The sequence below is a fragment of the Protopterus annectens genome, chromosome 5.part1 (genome assembly GCF_019279795.1).
Source record: "Protopterus annectens isolate FY-2018-M chromosome 5.part1, PAN1.0, whole genome shotgun sequence".
Lineage (NCBI taxonomy): Eukaryota > Metazoa > Chordata > Ceratodontiformes > Protopteridae > Protopterus > Protopterus annectens.
Window position 1 is genome coordinate 476,478,301 of NC_056736.1, and position 14,833 is coordinate 476,493,133.

Sequence of the window (14,833 nt, forward strand, 5' to 3'; positions counted from 1 at the left end):
GACGGGTGTAGGGAAGGGCGATAGCTGCCCATTTCTTTAACAGCAACAGCTGTGCGTATACTAATAATTTGGATGGAAATTTGAAACATTCCACCTGTGAGAGAGGCGTGAGGACAATGAAGTATGTTGTACTGCCAATTAAATTTCAGTTTATGTGTCTAGCGGACATGTGTGCAAAATGGGCAGCTATGTATGGGGAGTAATTTGTTTGTGGAGCAGATTGCCCATTTTTTTTTCAGGTGAGAGTGGAATGAGGGTTAGCGGAAGTAGATATATTTGGAGAGGTAGGTTGGGGAGGTAAACAGACAAGACAAACAAGATGCATACAGGGATGGAATATGACACATGGGGTGGGTGAACACCATTGACAGGGAAGGGTGTTTGGAAATCGCAAGCCCATGAGCCCACAGATGGCATTAGTGGAACTGAGATCCCCCACCCATGGGCAGTCACCACTGAATCTTCACAGCCCGGAGGTGGCTGTGCTGGGGGCTGCATAGGAGGGGCAGGCTCACCCGTGAGTCTCGCCACTCTTGCCTCAATCTGGTGTAGAGGATCAGCGACTGAACGCTCGATCTCCCTACGCACCACAGCCTGGACCATTCGGAAGGTGATAGGCGGCCCTCTTCCGGCCACGCTTGCACAGGGGGGACGAGCCCCATCCCCTGCAGCGTTTCCAGCCAAAGGTGGCACAGGACCAATGGAGGAGGGGGTCCCGGGCTGGGCACCGGACCTGCTGGTGCCAGGTGCCATCGCCAGCTGAGGTGGGACAGGTGGGTCCGCTGGGACCGGCCTTCCCATACGTTCTATGTTTAGGAGGATTTGATGACAATATGGGTTAGTAGCTTGGGATGTGCAGGACGGGTGTAGGGAAGGGCCATAGCTGCCCATTTCTTTAACAGCAACAGCTGTGCGTATACTAATAATTTGGATGGAAATTTGAAACATTCCACCCGTGAGAGAGGCGTGAGGACAATGAAGTATGTTGTACTGCCAATTAAATTTCAGTTTATGTGTCCAGCGGACATGTGTGCAAAATGGGCAGCTATGTATGGGGAGTAATTTGTTTGTGGAGCAGATTGCCCATTTTTTTTTTCAGGTGAGAGTGGAATGAGGGTTAGCGGAAGTAGATATATTTGGAGAGGTAGGTTGGGGAGGTAAACAGACAAGACAAACGATGCACGAAGCATCGGAGACTATTCAGGTGCAACTAACCATAGGCAAAACTGCCTTACAGTTTGTAGCATGCTACAGACCACCCTCTCAAACTCAGGAACCCCACACAGCCTTCCTGAAGACACTGGAGAGTATGAATGTCTCCAAATACCATCATTTTGGGAGACTTCAACTACCCAAACATAGACTGGGAACATTACTCAAGCCCCAACACTCTAGCCCAAAGGTTCTTAGAATTCATAAACTCAAATGCAATGGAACAACTAGTCACCATTCCCACAAGAGGAGACAATATACTAGACCTGATCATCACAAACATGGGGACAAAATGCTCCACACCGGAAGTACATCCCTCTTTGGTAAGATCAGACCATAAATTAATCTCACTGGAAATCCACATCCCCCCCCCCCCCCCCCCCCCAAAAACCACAGTGAAGAACTTCTCCAAAGCAAACTTCACACTTCTTAAGACTGAAGTGGTATCTTTCAAGGCCCCTGGGCCAGTGGAAACCACAACCCACACTGCTGAATCCTTTGCAAATGCCTTCTATGGGCACCTTCAAGAATGCATGGATCATGCAATCCCAAATAAAACCAAGACCCATTCCCCCAAAGGCAGGCGACCAGTCTGGTGGACCCCAGCCATAAACAAACTTTACAACAGAAGGAGGAAGCTACTACATGACAGAGCAAAATCCCTAAAAGGTAAGGCATCTCTGATCAGTACTAGCAAAAAGCTACGATCACTCATAAAATCATCCAAGGCCAACTTTGAGAGAAAAATCGCAAATGACACAAAAGACAATCACAAGGCCTTCTTTAGCTATGTTAGAAACCTGGGTGGAAACTCCCAGATATGCTCAGAGTTAGTCCAAAATGACACAAAATACACTGAACCCACTGACATTGCCAACATTCTGGCAGACAGGTTCAGTGCAAATTTCTCCTCCCCTCCCCAAAGGAGAAATAACTATCCCAGCAGAGTATAGCCTCCTAACATCTCAGATGCCCAGGTGAGAGCCGCCCTCTCTAAAGCTAAAAACACAGCATCAATGGGACCGATGGTGTCCCGGCTGTGTGCTACATGAACTCAAGAGGAACTAAACCCACACATAAGGCTGCTGTTTAATCTTAGCCTTACCACAGGATTACCCAAAGAGTGGCGTGCAACAGTGGTCCCACTTCACAAAGGCGGTGCTTCTACGGACCCTGGAAATTACCCCATAAGCCTGACGAGCCTGGTCTGCAAAGCTATGGAGAGGATCATTATGGAACTCATAAACAAAGACATTGGGGACCTACAGACATTGGATCCTACCCAATTTGGCTTTGTCAAGGGCAGATCCTGCCTTCTGAACTTGGTCGACTTTTTGAAACAGTCACTAAGGCCATTGATGAGGGTAAGGCAGTTCACACAGCCTACCTTGACCTTACAAAGCCTTTGACACAATACCCCACTCGGGCATCATAGACAAACTCACCAGCTTAAATGTAAACCCATATGTCACAAGATGGGTTGCAAACTGGCTCAAGGACAGAACCCACAGGGTCAGAGTTGCTGGAGCTATGTCAGACTCTAAGCCAGTCACAAGGTGTCCCACAGGGCTCAGTCCTCGGACCCCTCTTGTTCGGCATTTATTTTCCGAGGTACAGGCAAACATAGGAGGATTGTGGCTGACAAAGTTCGCAGATGACTGCAAACTGGGCCATAATTGATACTCCAGCGGACACAAACATCCTTCAGAGGCCTCATAGAAATGGAAAATTGGTGCCAGAGCCATGGCCTTAAGCTAAACGCCAAAAAATGTATAGTCATACCCTTTGGGAAAAACAAGGTACCGACAAATTACCACATAGGCGGTAATCCATTAAGTACGGAAGAGGTAATCAGGGACCTAGGGACCCAGGTTGACAGTAACCTCTCATTTGACACTAACATAGCCAAAGTGGTTAGGAAGACCTTCTATATTGCCCACCTTATCATGAAGGGTTTCACATCTAGATCAAGAGAGGTCATTGTGCCCCTGTACTCTTCTCTTATCAGGCCAATGATTGAGTACAATGCCCCATTTGGGATGTATCTCACCCGACACCTGCAGCAGTTGGAAAGACCCCAAAAGTTCCTCACCAAGAGGATAAAGGGTCTTAAACATATGTCATATGCTGCCCGACTGAAAAAACTCCAGCTCTATTCAGTCGCATACCGCCTACTCAGAGGTGATCTGTGCCTGACGTATAAGGCCATGTCCAATCCTGAATTAATGGACATGCTCCACCTCAGAAAATCCAAATCCATCAGAGCCACGAGAACAAGTGACTTAAACCTCAACACAGAAATAAATAGAACGTGCTGGAGGGACAGATTCATAACCCAGAGGCTCCCTACACTCTGGAACAGAATCCCAGTCCATGTTAGGCAGAGCCCTCACTGACTCTATTCAAGAGAAATCTCGACGAGTGGATGGGAGATCGTAGGTTTACCCCGGGGGTCATCTCTTTGTCACTACTAGACAGAGGCATAGTAAACTAAACCCTAAAAGGGTGTAGTATTCTCATCCTAAGGGGTGGTGTAGGCCACATACACTCTGGCTAGGCTTATAAATGCCCTAGGGCAGATAGCCTAGTACGAACCTATGAACCTATGAACCTATAGTAATAGCCAACAGCATTCCAATTTAGTTGTAACAGCATACAGTAGTATTCCCATTAACCAAACACACCAGAGTTCCAACAGTTGAACAGCAAGCATAACACATGCATATATAGAACAACAGTGGACATTCCAACAGCATGCAGGATTGATTGGTGGCAACAGGCCACCAAGATTGTGGTATGTGAACAGGGCACATGCATCAAAGTAAATGCAGATATTTATAAACCAATAGGACATGTGTCCCAACAAATGTTATGAGATTAGACATACCCATTGAGGTGTGGAATTGCATTGTTTAGGCACATACAGTAGGGTGTAAAAAGATACCTCCATTAACAACTTATATATACTTGTAGTTTACACTACATTCCTATTGACTGCAGTTATATATCCCCTACATGTATTATTACACTGGACAATGTATGTTAAATTGTATAATGGGTTTTGCTTGTTCTTGATATACCTGACCTGTATCTGACATACAAACTGTCCTGGATGCAGATGTTACTGCTACATATTTATATATTTCATTTATATTTAAATATCTACATGTCTGTATGTGTTCAGGTGACATTATCAGGTATATGTTGACAGCCCCCTACATTTCTAGCAGCACACTGACATTTCTGGGGAACAGAATAACAAGCTACTCATGTGCCAGATTAACCTGTACATGCCGGCCATAAACCAACAGTTGAGGACTGTATATATGCTTAACAGCTACTGGCAGTCCCTTCATTCACTTTATATGGGCCTACCCATGTGTGGGTTGACTGCGATTACTACAACAGTACTATTTCTATAATGCAAGGGTACAACAACATATCGAAGAAAGTGACACAGACACACTCCAGGAATTATACTTTTATTTATTACATTACACACTTTTTTAGTGGCTCTCTCATTTATTTGATATATCAGTGCATTCAGAGGTCTTTTATTCAAGACATATTATACCTTTATTAATGGGTTACAACACCTTTTCATGCTGTCTCATAGTTTCATAGGTTCATAGGTTGGCACTGGGCTATCTGCCCGAAGGCATATATTAGCCCAGCCACGTTGTGTGGTATTCGCTGCCCCTTTAGTAGTTCCCTAGACCCTTGTACTAGCAGCTAGTACCCTTGACCCCTATCTAGTAGTGCTGTTGGTGTGATCCCCGGTGTGAACTTTCTGTTACCCATCCACTCATCAAGGTTCCTCTTGAAGAGTGATAGTGAGGGGCTCTGTCTTATGTAGATCGTGACCCTGTTCCATAGTAAGGGAAGTCTCTGGGAAAGGAATCTATCCCTCCAGCATGTTCTATTCATTGTTGTGTTGAGGTTTATATCCCTAGAGCGTGTAGCTCGAGTAGATTTGGTTTTGGTAAGATGGAGCATGTTCAACAATTCTGGGTTGGACATGGCTCTGTACGTTAGACAGAGATCGCCTCTGAGAAAGCGGCATGTAACAGAGAACAGTCTTAGCTTTTTCAATTGTGCTGCATAGGGCAACTGTTTGAGGCCAGTAATCCTCTTGGTTAGGTACCTTTTTGGTCTCTCCAGCTGCTGGAGATGTCTAGCCAGGTACATTCCAATTGGTGCATTGCACTCAATAATGGGTCTGATGAGGGAAGAGTAGAGGAGCACCATTACATCCTTAGATCTTGATGCGAACCCTTTCGTGATCAGATGGGTCACATAGAAGGATTTTCTAACCACTTTGGCAACAAGGTTAGCAAAGGAAAGCTGACTATCTACTTGGGACCCTAGATCCCTTATTCTTTCTTCGGATTTCAGGGGATTAAATGTCTCACTTATTTTATATAACAGTACATGCAGAGAAGCTATTCGACACTCATTATACCTTTATTAATGGGTTACAACACTCTTTTTCAGGCTATCTTATTTCTTTTATATGACAACACATGCAGAATAATTACTAACCTGCCTGGTGGCGCAGCCTTAGCAGCCTATCTGCATAGGCTTGCTGATTCACAGCACAGACACCTGCAGCTGTGAAGTAAATAAAGGGATATTGAAACATACCTATCCATAACATGGACTACTATAGCAATTCTTACATACTTCATTCCATGGCTACATACTCAGTAGTGGGGCATTTTCCATTTGATGGGCCTCCTGCATCCACTGGTTCAGTTGGTCCTCCTTGCGTCTCTTCAGGTCTGAAAAGTGGTGTCTGGCCTGCTCACCAGTCCAAGGGACGCCTGTGGCACTGGTGAGATCATGTGCTAGACGGTTCCAGGTTTTTGCTTTGTAGTCAGTGCCCTGAAACTGGCCCTGCAGGCGTCTTGCATCATGATGATGGACGAGGAGCCAAACCATTACTTTTGACTCCTCAATGCCCCACCGTTACACTCAAAAACAAGAGCCCTCTCTAACACCAGCCATACTGTCTGCAGATGGGAGCTACAACCAGTTATGGCAATTATTCCCACCTATGGAGCTTAAATATGCCTCATTTCCCGCACTTATTTGTGATTGGCCAGTTTTGAAAATTCTCAGCTAAGAGCAAACCTGCTTAGCAATGGGTAAACTTCAATTGATATATATGAGTGTGTTGGAAATGCATCCATATTTAAAGCTGTCATGTCATAGTGGTTTAGTACTGTGATTATGGTGCATAGTATCCCAGGTTTGAGGCCTGCCATTGCTTTTTATTTTACTACTGGCCAGACCGGCTTGGAGGTGTGGCTGTGTTTAGCCAACTTTGCTCAACTTTGCCCAACGTTGCTCGACGCAGCCCAACGTTGCCCATGCGTTAGTTAGCACGAGTTGCGACCGCTAACATGTTTTGTATGCGCTAGTTGACGCGATGCGCAGCTTCGCACAAAACTATTGCGCTAGTTAAAGCAGTGCTAAGCTATGAGCAATTGTACTTAACTGTGCCTAATACTAGTAAACTTTGCTTAGTAGTGCTTCACATTGCTTAAGATACATTACTTATGCATTTATCAGTATGCATGACCATTCCACCTTCTTATATATATATAAAATATTGTTCACTAACACATAGGCAATTTCAATTCATTTTACTGAAATTTAAAAGGCAAATTTCAGGAATTCTTTTTATGCATACATTTCCTACAGAAAATAGGTAGTGGAGTGGCGGGACTCGGACCTGAAATGCATCATCTTTGTGCGAGGGCTCTACCACTACACTATTGCTATTTGCCTTAATTTGCATACACGCGCAAATACGGGCAGCTACATCGGGAATAATAAAAAAAAAATGAAACCTTTACATTTTAAACTTGTACAGGGATTTAGAATGTGGGGGAGTGTAGTGTTGTGTATGTGGCCATTTGAGTGTACTCGCTCATTTCTGTTGACATTTGCAGTTTAGGCACTTGCAGGGGCATGGATATTTGGACTGCTTGGCAGTCTGACACACCTTCTGCACTCGTGCACAGTCCGTGTAAGCCTTAGAGTTGAATCAGTGCTCCCTCATAAATTTGCATAACACGCTGACATCATACCCTTACACTGCAGTGTCCGTGTAAGACTTAGTTAGTCTTACACGAGGGATTAGTTAATCCTGGCCTACATCTTTTCGTAGCTTTCTTATTATTGTGTTGACTTTCCAAAATGGCTTTAATATTAAACCCTCTCCTGTAGATACACTTAAAAGGTGTATCAAAATCCAACTTTAAATCTGTCAACTTGCTAAACTTATTCCATTCCTGTCCAATAACTTGACAAATAATTTTGGAATCACCACCATAATCAGTAATAAATGCTGAACTAAATGTATCTTCTCTATCATCACTTTCTTTTTTATTAATGTGTGTATCCCCTATATTTAGTTCCTTAACACCTAAAGTAGGTGCAAATCTATTCTTTCTTTCTTGGATAACTTCATTTTTAATTTGAATAATCAAAGGGCCTGGGTAACCTCTCTCAGTAAACATTATTTAAATTGTTACATTCCTTCATAAATTCTTCTTCATTTGAGGTCATCCTACTTATTCTTACAAACTGGCCCTTGATTATACCTTTCTTCTGATGATAGGGGTGAGCACTGTTAAAGTGTAGAATGGAATTAGAGTAAGTTTGTTTTCTAAAAACTTTTGAATTGTATTTATTCTCTTTCTTATATATAGTGACGCCTAAATAATCTATTTCCCTATGTCCTATGTTGCATGTAAATCTCAGAAATTCAGTGGACTCATTTATGTATTGGTAGAATTCCAAAAATAACTGGAATGTTCCTTTCCAAGAAATAACAATGTCATCCAAAAAGCGTTACATTACAGGTAAGTTATTTACAGAGGATACATGAAAAAAAATATTAGATAATACTAATGCAGTTATTAGCTTTTTACATCAAAAAGCATTGTTATACACCAAACCTCAAAAAACATCTGCCTACTGCAGCCATAGTGTTATTAATTCTACTACAAAACTTGCAGGGTCAAAAAGATCCAAACCACAGATATGTTAAAAAAGAATGCCTCAAATACAGAAAGGCAAAAATATATGAAATAAAACAACTTTATGTGTTATTTTATTTGTTTATTTATTTATTGTTTTGCAGGAAGTAAGCTCTTCTACACATCCTGTTTGTGTGTGTGTGTGTGTGTGTGTGTGTGTGTGTGTGTGTGTGTGTGTGTGTGTGTGTGTGTGTGTGTGTGTGTGTGTGTGTGTGTGTGTGTGTGTGTGTGTGTGTGTGTGTGTGTGTGTTTGTGTGTGTGTGTGTGTGTGTGTGTGTGTGTGTGTGCATGTATATCTGTATATATAATGTATTTGTATATCTATCTGTATATATACTGTATTTTTATATCTATATATCTGTTATATATATATATCAGTAAACTGAAGAACCAATTACAGAAAAGAAGAAAAAAAAACAAAATGCGAATAAAACTTATTTTCCAGGCATGTCAGACAAAGCAGAACCAGTACTGAGCTCTTTCGTTATTTAATAAGAAACTTACTTGTCCCTGTTACACAAGAAAATACAAACTGCTACCTATGTGTGAATGTAATCAAAGGTAATAAAAGTACAAAGTTAATCAAGCAGGTAAAGACAAAATTTACACAAACCCTAAGCAAGTTAGTAAAACAGAGATCAAAGGCAGGAAAGTAGCTCAGTGGTCACCTACGCCAGTGCACATACATAGGTAGCAGTTCGTATTTTCTTGTGTGACAAGGCCAAGTAAGTTTCTTATTGATGATTTTTATTATACCAAGAACAGTATTTATTAACCTTACCAATGCATCTTTTTCATTACAAAGTTTTTCTGATGAAGTTCTTGCTGCAAATAATGCATCTATCTATCTATCTATCTATCTATCTATCTATCTATCTATCTATCTATCTATCTATCTATATGCATGTGGATCCCTATCAGATGTTGGCACCATATGATCAATGTGTTGAAACTTTGAATGTTTTGAATGGAGATTGCGGTACAGCTCGGATTGGGAAATTTTCCCTTTTCCTCATTGTAGTGTGATCTTAGAGTTGGTATATTTAATTTGCAGGGGGCGTGGGGGTGCAAGGTGGCTTCCCCCTGCAAAAACATAAAAAAAACAAAAAACTTTTTTTTTTCTTAATGTTTGAATTTCCAAAAATTCAATCATAGGTACTAGGCTAATGGCCCTGGAGTATTTACAAGCCTAGCCCATAGGATTACCCTGGCATCGTGCCACCCGACCATACTTCCCAGTGCCTCTGTCAAGAGGCATCCACTCATCAAGATTTCTCTTGAACAGGGCCAGTGAGGTACTCTGCTTGACATGTATGGGAAGTCTATTCCAGAGCATGGGCAGTCTCTGGTTTATGAACCTGTCCCTCCAGCATATTCTGTTGATTGTGATAATGAGGTTGAGGTCTCTGGGGCTTGTGGTGTGGAGGGATTGGGATTTCTTTAGATGTAGCATTTTAGAACTGGGTCAGACATGGCTTTGTAAGTCAAGCAGAGGTCGTGTCTAAGTAGGCGATACACGACAGAGGATAGTTGGAATTTTTTTGAGTCTGTCCATATAGGACAAGTGATTAAGGCCTAGAATCATCTTTGTGAGGTACTTTTCTGGCCTCTCCAATTGTTGCAGGTGTCTAGTGAGGTACATGCCAAATAGGGCATTGTACTCAATGACTGATCTAATGAGGGAAGAGTAGAGGGAGACAATGACCTCTTTCTTCCTGGATGCAAAACCCTTAGTAATGAGATGCGCCACATAGAAGTACTTTCTGACCCCAGTGGAAATGTGGTGGTCGAAAGAGAGGTTGCTGTCAACCTGTGTTCCAAGATCTCTTATAATGCCTTCTGTGTTAAGTGGACTACCATCGATGTGGTAATTCATGGGAACCGGGTTTTTCCCAAAGGGGATGATGACACATTTTCTGGCACTGAGCTTAAGGCCATGGTTCTGACACCAGTCGTTGGTCTCAGTGAGTCCTTTCTATAGGATGTCAACATCACTCAGGGAGTTAATAATAGCTACCTACTAGCAATTGTCTGTGAACATTGTCAGTCAGAGTTCCTTTGTGATGGCCTGGACTTCAAAGAAGTAGATACCAAACAGGAGAGGACCCAGGACTGAACCCTGTGGGACTCCACTCGTGACTGGCCAGCAGTCTGACTTAGAGTCAGCTACTTTCACACTGTGGGTTCTATCTGTGAGACAGTTTGCAACCCACCCAGTGATATAGGGGTTGATGCCTAGCTTACTGAGTTTTACTATGACTCTTGAGTGGGAAATGGTATCAAAGGCCTTGTCCAGATCAAGGTAGGCTATGTGAACCACCTTGACTTCATCCACAGCTCTGGTGACTAACTCAGAGAAGTTGACAAAGTTGAGCAGGCATGATCTACCCTTCACAAAATCAAACTGTGTGGGATCCAGAGTTTGGAGATTCCCTATACCCTTGTTTATTAGGTCCATGATGATGCGTTCCATATCAGACTCATTAGGCTAATGAGTAAATAGTTCCCAGGGTCTGTAGTTGCACCTCATTTTTTGGAGAGGGATGACTGTAGCAGTGCGCCATTTGGTAGGGACAAAGCCTGAGGTGAGGCTGTGATTGAGCAGGGCACATAGGTGAGGTGCCAGTTCACTCTGTAGCTCATGTAGAACACAATCAAACCAAATTCCTCGCAAGTATGGCGTGCTCGGTCAAACCATAATCAGACAAACTCCAGCGACCAGCAAAATGCGATACACGACACCAGCCTTAAATCAGGATGATAATTTTATTACATAATCTTGTATATTCCTATATCCAGACCGGTTTCGGCTACCAAGCCTTCCTCAATGGATAGAAAAAATTTTTTAAACAATAAAATAGTCACAAATATTTATACTGTTTCCTAACCAATGGAAGCAGTGGTATAGCCCAAGCTAGTGGTTGGAGTGTTTTAACACTGTTCAACACAAAATGAAATGCACTATGATAAATTAAAAAACAGTTCTTGAATATATTGATAAAACTATTTATGTTGAGAAGCCCAACAAAACCAGTTAATCTATCAATATACAATAAATGAAGAAAATAAAGAAAATAGCCCTTAAGTCCAATTGAAGCCTGACCAACATATTATATTTTTTGACCCATATATTTCCACATTTACAATCTGTTTTCTCTGAGTATGTAACTAGTTTAATATATAATGCTAACAAATACATAATACATAGCTTGTATATATATATTTGTATATAAAAAATTGTATATATATATATATATATCTATAGTGAGATATCTGAGCATCAGCAGACAAAACTGTTCATCCTATCAAAATCTCTAGAATCTAATAAACCTAGAGTTCATAACATGTCCAATTGGAATATCCTGGTATGTTAAATATCAACATTTATATCTGCTCCACGATATTCAAACCTATATATATTTTATTATACCCATGATAAACTAGTTCAAACCCATAAAAATGTCCTGCTGTACATTATCAACAACTCCATGAATATACAATATTGGTAAATGGGATGTAGGACATAATGTGTATATGTACATATATAAGTAAATATTTCAAGGTTAGAAATAATCCCCTATCAAATCTTATGACTTAAAAATGAAATGAGCATGTCACACTATATCTAACCAGTATAGTCTGCATAGGAGTATAACTAACTATTATTACCAAATGACATATAAGTCGTCATGTTAGTGATCTAATGTATAACTTTGTAAGAGGACCAGAGCAACCAATATAGACTGGCTCACACCAGCCTAAACTCATAATGCTGACGATCAGCATACATCTTAAGGTTATTTATAAATGGTCGTTAAGACCCGGCAGAAATAATCTCCCAAGATTAGTAATCCAATACTTTTCCTTATGATTTAAAATAGTATGCCAACCTTGTTGGTTACTTCTGTCCCCTGTGATTTTATCAATAACCATGAACATAAAATGAGCATTACCATGTTTAATGGTATGTCTATATAAGGCATTGGTTTCTTTTCTGTTCCTGATGTCACTTTTATGTTCTGTCATTCATATTCTAAGTGACCGTGATGTTTGGCCCACATAAAATGCCTTACATTGGCAAGTGGCTAGATAAATGATCCAGGTGCTACTACAATTAGTGAACACCCTAGATTGATATACTCTGTTCGTATTAACACTAGTAAATTCTTTAAGTTTGCTAACATGTGAACAAGAGCTACAATGACCACATGGGAAGGTACCCAGAAGTCTGTCTCCAGTTAAAGTTGTTTGTTGATATATGGCACCCCCACATTATATATTAAACTAGTTACATACTCAGAGAAAACAGATTGTAAATGTGGAAATATATGGGTCAAAAAATAGAATATGTTGGTCAGGCTTCAATTGGACTTAAGGGCTATTTTCTTTATTTTCTTCATTTATTGTATATTGATAGATTAACTGGTTTTGTTGGGCTTCTCAACATAAATAGTTTTATCAATATATTCAAGAACTGTTTTTTAATTTATCATAGTGCATTTCATTTTGTGTTGAACAGTGTTAAAACACTCCAACCACTTGGTTGGGCTATACCACTGCCTCCATTGGTTAGGAAACAGTATAAATATTTGTGATTATTTTATTGTTTAAAATTTTTTTTCTATCCATTGAGGAAGGCTTGGTAGCCGAAACCGGTCTGGATATAGGAATATACAAGATTATGTAATAAAATTATCATCCTGATTTAAGGCTGGTGTCGTGTATCGCATTCTGCTGGTCGCTGGAGTTTGTCTGATCATATAGAACACAGCCAGTGATATTGTATTCTTGGTCCTGGACATATTTCTCCACAATATGATTTTCAAGTTTTCGGAACTTCGATCATCTGATATCGCATCATTGAATGCTCTAAATGTCCAACGCCTCTTTGTTGAACCCTATTTTTCTAAACGTCTTCCTTCAAATGCTTGTTTCAGTGAAACTGTTTCCCACGGTAAGTAAAAAGTTGGCCAACCTACAGAATGTAACAAATACAGCATTTTTAAAACCCATACCCCCCCAATATTGGGGCTGCACCCCCCTACTAAATATATCAACACTGAGATTGCACTATGGTGGGGAAAAGAGGAAACTCCTGATAATATCCCACTGGTTACTTACTGTGGGAAAAAGTTCACTGAAACGATCATTTGACAGATGAAGACTTCGACAGATAGGGTTCGATTAAGAGGCGTTTGATATTTAGTGCATTTGACTAACTGAAGTAGACCCATGTGTGTGTGTGTGTGTGTGTGTGTGTGTGTGTGTGTGTGTGTGTGTGTGTATATATATATATATATATATATATATATATATATATAGATATATATAGATTCACTTCATAATCTCGAAATACTGAAATATTGAATTTCAGTATCTCGAGACCATTAAACCAAATCCACAAAACACTGAAATAAAAAAAACGTGAAATTCAAAACACTGAACAAATCGCACACACTACATCATACATACACCACAACACCCACATCACAACATAAACAAACAAAACTACATACATACACAACTCATACACACATAAGCAGGGGTGCAGGCCCCCTGCACCCCCCCATGTAGGGGACTGTGCCCCCCACACCCCCCTACTTATATATACTAACTCTGAGATCGCACAAACAGGAAACAAAAGCAAATTCACACACACATTCTCCAGTCCCTCACACACACATCAAACATATCAGCACACTCACATACACACTAACTCCCACTCAAAACCCTTACAAAACACTCACTTACCTGACATAACACCTAGATCCACACATGGCACCGCACACTATCGATATATTCAAATTCGCGATTATGAACTTTTGCTATTGTAAACATTCGGCTTTATTGTCTCGAAATACTGAAATCTGACATTTCAGTATTTCGAGATTATAAAGCGCTCCCATATACACATATATATATATATATATATATATATATATATATATATATATATATATATATATATATATATATATATATATATATATATATATATATATATATATATATATATATATTCCCTGTTAATGACCTACAGAGTTACATATCGCTTAAAATAAAAACTGAGTCTTTTTAGGATTTCCTAGTTGTTGATGAACTGTGTCTCTATTATGCAAACTGATTTCTTAACTGGATCTTGTTTTGTGCACAGACTTACTTAAAGGTTTTCTATAGTTTATGTACAATTCATTAAACAATGATTGCTAAATATATCTGGTAAGAAGCCACACAATGAAAACTATTATACATCACACAAACATTAAGCTATTGCATAATTAGAGCATTAAACATTAAGCTAGGTTTTCATTGTGTGTTTCCCCATTTAACTATGGCCTACACTAAATAAAGCAAAGACTTTTGTTTAATTGTTCTCATGTAACAAATGTTTCAATGTACCATACTTTCTGCTTAAATTAGTTAATCTATTCACTTTATCTCCAGTTAGAGATGAAATCTGTTAAGTGTTCCACAGCTCAGTTTCCAAACTACTTAATGTAGTGATGAATTGAAGCAGGAATTATGTGGCTTCTCATTCTACCATGTAATTGCCTCAAATGACTTCTTTTCAT